Source organism: Durio zibethinus, chromosome 26 (genome assembly GCF_047325235.1).
Source record: "Durio zibethinus cultivar Kanyao isolate XHJ-2024 chromosome 26, ASM4732523v1, whole genome shotgun sequence".
NCBI lineage: Eukaryota > Viridiplantae > Streptophyta > Magnoliopsida > Malvales > Malvaceae > Durio > Durio zibethinus.
Window position 1 is genome coordinate 16,654,453 of NC_143187.1, and position 5,739 is coordinate 16,660,191.

The 5,739-nt window shown below is 29.8% G+C and overlaps 1 non-coding gene across 1 annotated transcript; it reads left to right on the top strand.

Moving 5' to 3' along the window:
• Positions 1–4,479: 4,479 nt before the first annotated feature.
• On the top strand, positions 4,480–4,586 carry LOC149511389 (small nucleolar RNA R71). The gene has a single exon (XR_016334455.1). It is a non-coding gene; the product is annotated as a small nucleolar RNA R71 (small nucleolar RNA).
• Positions 4,587–5,739: the final 1,153 nt, after the last annotated feature.

Consider the following 5,739-nt stretch of genomic DNA (forward strand, 5'->3'; position numbering starts at 1 on the left):
TGTGACATTGACTTCATACGATTTAGGATAAGGATGCCTTAAAGGTTCCAAATAAACTGGTGTAAAAAGGTGATTCTTGACAAGCTAAGGAAACAACTTAGTGTAAGTCATAGGGATCTAGTCAATACAAGCTCTTTCTTGATTGTTTATTGTTCTTCTTGGATTACTTGTTTGAGCAACTGGTTGAGATATAAGAATTGATATTTGAGGTTAGAAATTTGATTGAAAAATATAGTGTGATAAAGGTTGATAGGGATAAGGATTTGTTTACACACATTTATAACATGGTGGTGAAGCTGGTACATTGGGTAATGATGATATGGAAAAAAGCCTACGATAATTCTCCATTTTATAAAATTATTATAGAACTTCATGGTTGATTTTGCTTAGTTCTTAGCAATTTAATTCAAAATTCCTCTTTATTTGTATAATTTTTTCATGTGTAGGTAAATTGATGAAAAAATGGAAAAAGATGACAATTTAGGCGGTTTTGGACCTAATTTAGGGCACAATTTAGCAAAATAAGGATGAATATATCAACGTCTTATGCAAGCAATCGATTAAGCTCACATGAACACTTAATAAAGTTATTCTCTTTTATTACCTTTTATGAGAGTTAATTTTCTATAATTGCAAGTTTGGTTATATGTTTAATGGAAGATTAAATGAGCTATTTATGAGTTTATGTAGTGTGCTTCTTGACGAAGACGAAGTAAATAGCCAAGATTTGCAAGGGAAAAATTTAGCTATGTATAAGTTGTTAAGCTTCTGTCCACAGTATGTGAGTTATTTTGAAACCATTAAATAAGTTAATAAGCTACTAAAACCATGTTCAAGCCATGTTTAGACTAAAAGCCAACTATCAAGATGAATTAGGAACCAAGGAGTTGAATTAAGTTGCAACAAATGTAGGAAGTTGACAACTAGAGTATCGACTTTGTATGAGCTATGTGAACGTAGAATTCCTCTTCAATTTGAGTTTCAAGGTAGTTGCTAACCTAAACTTAAATTTCAATCCTATTGGCTATTGCAAGAGCACAAAGAACACTCTCAAAATTACTCACACATTATGTATGCATGGAAGAGAAAAATCATAGCTAAGTGATGATTTGTTGCTAACTTGATGAACCAAAGAATTCTCTTTAAATTGGCAATGCAAATTCAATTGCTTAGTTGTCATTACTTTGTCTTCTTATTTATTGATTTGAAAGCACTTGGATCACCATTAAATGTAGCTCATATGAAGCAAAGGAAACTGTTGATGGCCAAAGGAGAATCTAACTTATGGTTTTGCTTCCTCAAGTTGAGTCATGTTGCCTAGTTGGACAAAAAAAGAGTCCCATTAGTTGAAGTGACCTAATTGTGATCAATATATAGACCATTCAACTGCCAATTGGAGGGAGAAGGGATTTAGAGATTAGAGAATTAGCTTATGAGTAGGAGTAGTATATAGTAAAAAATTTACTTTCTAGCATTTTCTTTCTTACTAAGTAGCTTTTGTTCTTCAATTTTGTTTTTAATTTTCTTGCATCCAAGTTCTTTTAAGATTTGAGTTACATTCCTTTAGTTGTTAATTTCATTTACGTGCCTTTTTTTAAGCATTTACTTGGATTTAAGCTTGTAATCTTCAAGTTGTTTTAATTCAATTTTCAATTTCCAACTTTATTTTTCATGCATTGCTTGGTTAAATTTCATTTAGATTTCATGTTCAATTCATTTTGAGTTACTATATAAACCTAACAATTGTATAAGTGATTAGATGTGGCTATGAGCTACTATATACATATAACAGTCATATAGCAACTAAGCTCTAAAAATATGTTGATCGCACGACTTATTTTTTTATATAAACTCAATGCAAAGAATAGAGAGAACATTCTCAAGATCATAAGAGTTTGGCACTCATTGTAATAATAATGGGCATCAATTTTGCCTACAATAGGTGCCTCGACCCTAATTCTATAGCAACTGCATTGGGCAGTTTATTTTTTAGCATGAAACTACCTTAGTCAATTTACAATAAACATAAAAATGCCGCCCATCTTCAAAGAACAATATTATGGCCTTCGATCATTTAAAACAAACCAAGAGAGAAAAGTTTCTCATAAAACAATAGAAATAAAATAAAATAGAGTTATTGGTAGGCAATGTAACAACTCTCAATGAAGAAATTCTTTCATTCAATGTGAGGGATTTATGCTGCAGAAACAAACAATTTTTGTACTATGATCTTGTTTAACGACTAGTAATTCAAGTCTGACTTTCACTTTTACTTCTTTTAAATAAATAAGTATATATAATGATGTTCATATTATATCTTGCATGAGTTTATCTTTCAAATTTTAAAGTTAATGATCTTCATTAGGGCTATGTATAAGTATTGAAATGATTCATAAATTTGTTAAAGTTTTGTAGAGAATTCTTTGTCAACTAGTACATGTGGCATTCTCTTAAATAGTCTAAATTTTGGTTATTTAATATACATCAATACTATACTAGAGCTTTAAATACATCACCATCCAAATTCCTTCTCAAAACACACAATCTCAAATTCTTTTCCCTAAGTTACCATTTATACACATCTTAGGGGAAAATTTACCTTAAGATCCAAATTACTTTATATTTCCAATATCCTTTTGTACAATATCTTGGTTTGTGTGTGATTGGTGATTTTTGCAAGTGCACAAATCATTCAAGTAATAATAGTGACTGAAGTTAAAATATCGTTCCCATGAAAATTAATGAAAAAATCCTAGCTAAGTATCTATTATTGGCATACTCTTTCTAAAACTAATTCTTTAAAATAAAAAAAGCAACACTATCTAAGCTCAACAAGAAAACAACAAATTAAAATGCACAAAACCGAAAGTATACTAAACAAGTGTTAAGAAAGCATAACATGTAATCCTAAAGAAAATAATCGCTAAATTACATTAATTAAAATCAAACATTAAAGGAAAATATTTCTAAACTAATGAACATGAAATATAAAGTTTGAATTAAAACCAAACAGCAAATGTAAAGCATGAAAATGAAATTTCACTAATAACTGAAACTAACTAATACTTTGAACTTCAAATGAAAATGTACTTCACAAGGTATGGTAAAACTTCATAAATTTTTTTACTTTTTAGACAGAAGTTGTTGAAGTTCAAGGCTGTAATCTTTTAAGAATGTGACTTTTTTTAATAAGTAACTCCTTTTAAATAGGCATTGGAGCAGGTGGTGCTATGTCAAAATATTACCTATACATTCTAGTAGTCATCCTAGGCCATGGTTGAACTTCCTTTTAAACCTCTTTTTTTTCTTCTTATTCTTCTTATTGATCTTTTTCTTAGTGGTCCTTTTCTTGAATTGCCATTCTTCTTAATCATTCAGGACTATCTCTTCAAGTTCAGCTAAATGCTATTTAGTAATACTTTTTCTACTTGCAGTAGCATTTATCCTTTTTCAAAAGACCCCTCAATGTACTCTTTTAAATTTTTTTCATAATCCATCTCAACATTTTCCTCCTTAGATTCTTCCTCATAGGTTTTAATGTCTTCAAGGGCTTTCAATACCATAGGGTTAAAACTTTATAAAATCTCTCCCAAAGCTTAAAAGTTCATTATCTTCCAATATGTCCTCATTTCCTATAAAATCTACTTCAGGTTATTTTACAAAGTTCGGAAGGTTTACAACTATAGGTTCATCATCCTCCTCACCAGAATCTTTCATCCTAACATCTCACAAAGAATATATTGCATTGCATCCTTTCTTACCTTATCTTTTTGGATTAATTTCAGTGTTATTAGATAAGGTACCTACAGGACAGTTTACTATGGCTTAAACGAGCTGACCTATTTGTTTTCTAAGTTTTTTATTGATAAAAGCTTGACTTTGGATATTAACATTGTTGACTCACATCAATTGGATCAACATGTCTTCAAATATGGATTTTTTTCTTAAAGTGGGTTATAATCTGGTAGATTGGGGTGGTCGTTATTGTTTTGGTTATTGGTGGCTTGGTGGTTTGGTTGGTTTCAAAAAAAGTTTGGATGGTTTCATCATCTAAGATTGTAGGTAATTGTTATAGGGGTTGTTCTTTAGTTCGGATTATTGGATATATTAGATTGATTTTACCCTAAACTTCCATTTTTTTAAAGACCTTCACATATATCACATAATACAAAAAGGCTTTATATAGCATTCAAATGATTGGTTAGGGATTGGTTTCCTAAGGCTTCAATTTTCTTGGTAAGGGCTGCTAATAAGAAATTGATTGAAGTAATAGCATCAATCTCAAATAAACCAACAAACTTTTTACTAATCTTTCTTTCCATGCCCCACTGGTAATTATTAGTAGCCATCTCTTTTATAAGCTCATTTGCTTTCTCAAAAGTCTTACTCATAATAGCCTATCCAACAATTGAATTTAAAATAGTTTTCATAAATGATGTGAGGCCATTGTAAAAGATATAGATCTAGAGCCACTGAGGTAGTCAATGATGTGGGCATTTTTTAGCAACTCTTTGAATCTCTTCCATCTATCATATACTGTTTCATTATTCGCTTGCAAAAAAGGTGGTACTCTTAATCCTTAGCTTTGTTATCTTGGCTGGTGGGAAGAATTTTGCTAAGAACTTTTGAAACAAGTTATTCTAAATTGTGATTAAACTATGTGGTAAAAAAGACAACAAACTTTTCACCTTATTCCTAAAAGAAAAAAAAATAAATCTTAGTCTAATTGCTTCATTAGAAACAATGTTTAGAAAAAAGTGTAACATAATTTAAGAAAGTTAGAAAGGTGGAGATTTGGTTCATCACGTGGTAACCTTTCAAACTGTATAAAAGTTTGGACCATTTTTATAATTGAAGACTTTATCCCAAAGTTATTGGCTTGAATAACTGGCATCCTAATGGATGGTTGAAAACTATTTGCATTGAGAATTACATAGTCCCTTAATATTCTTTGCCCCTCATTGTTTATATTTGCCATTGGAGTTGTAGAATGTGATGTTGATTACCTTTTTCTTCTTCTTCTAATGCTTCTCTCAATTTTTTGATCAACAAGAGCTAAGTTAACACTTTTAGAGCTACATATGCAAAAAAAAAAAAAGATCAAAAAAAGTAAAAGAAAAATAAATTAATGAAAAAAAGGTTTCGATTATAAAAGCTTAGGAATTCTTTATTGATATTACAAACCACGCTATAATTCCCAGTAATGGCACCAAAAACTTGATTGCTACATTTTGTATACAACCTGCAAGTGCACAAATCAAGTAATAAAGTGAAGTATTCTAGTATCGTCTCTTTAAGAATTATAGATTGTATTGTTAGGTTACTTACAAGTACCAAAGGTGAAACCTTAATAGCTTATATCTAAATAAATGGAAATTTAGGGTTTGATTACAAGAAAAATAAAGATTAAAGGTGATATGTAGGCAAGATTCTTAACTTCATCAACTTGCCACTTGGGAAGAAAAAGAATGTTGCCAAAAACTAGATCTAATAAAATAATATTTAAAAGATTACAAAGTAAAAAAATTAAAGATCGTCAAATTACTTGAAGAAATCTTGAAACAAAGATTACGTGAAAACAACTTAAAGAATAATAAAGTAAATGTAGGCTGAATCTTGCAAGAAAAAAAAAAAACTTTTATCAATCTTGGAAAAAGAATGCTAGCTGAAAATTAAAGAAAAGAAAACATGATTTGTAAACTTGAAAATTAGAAAAGAAAGATTTTGAAAATAATATTT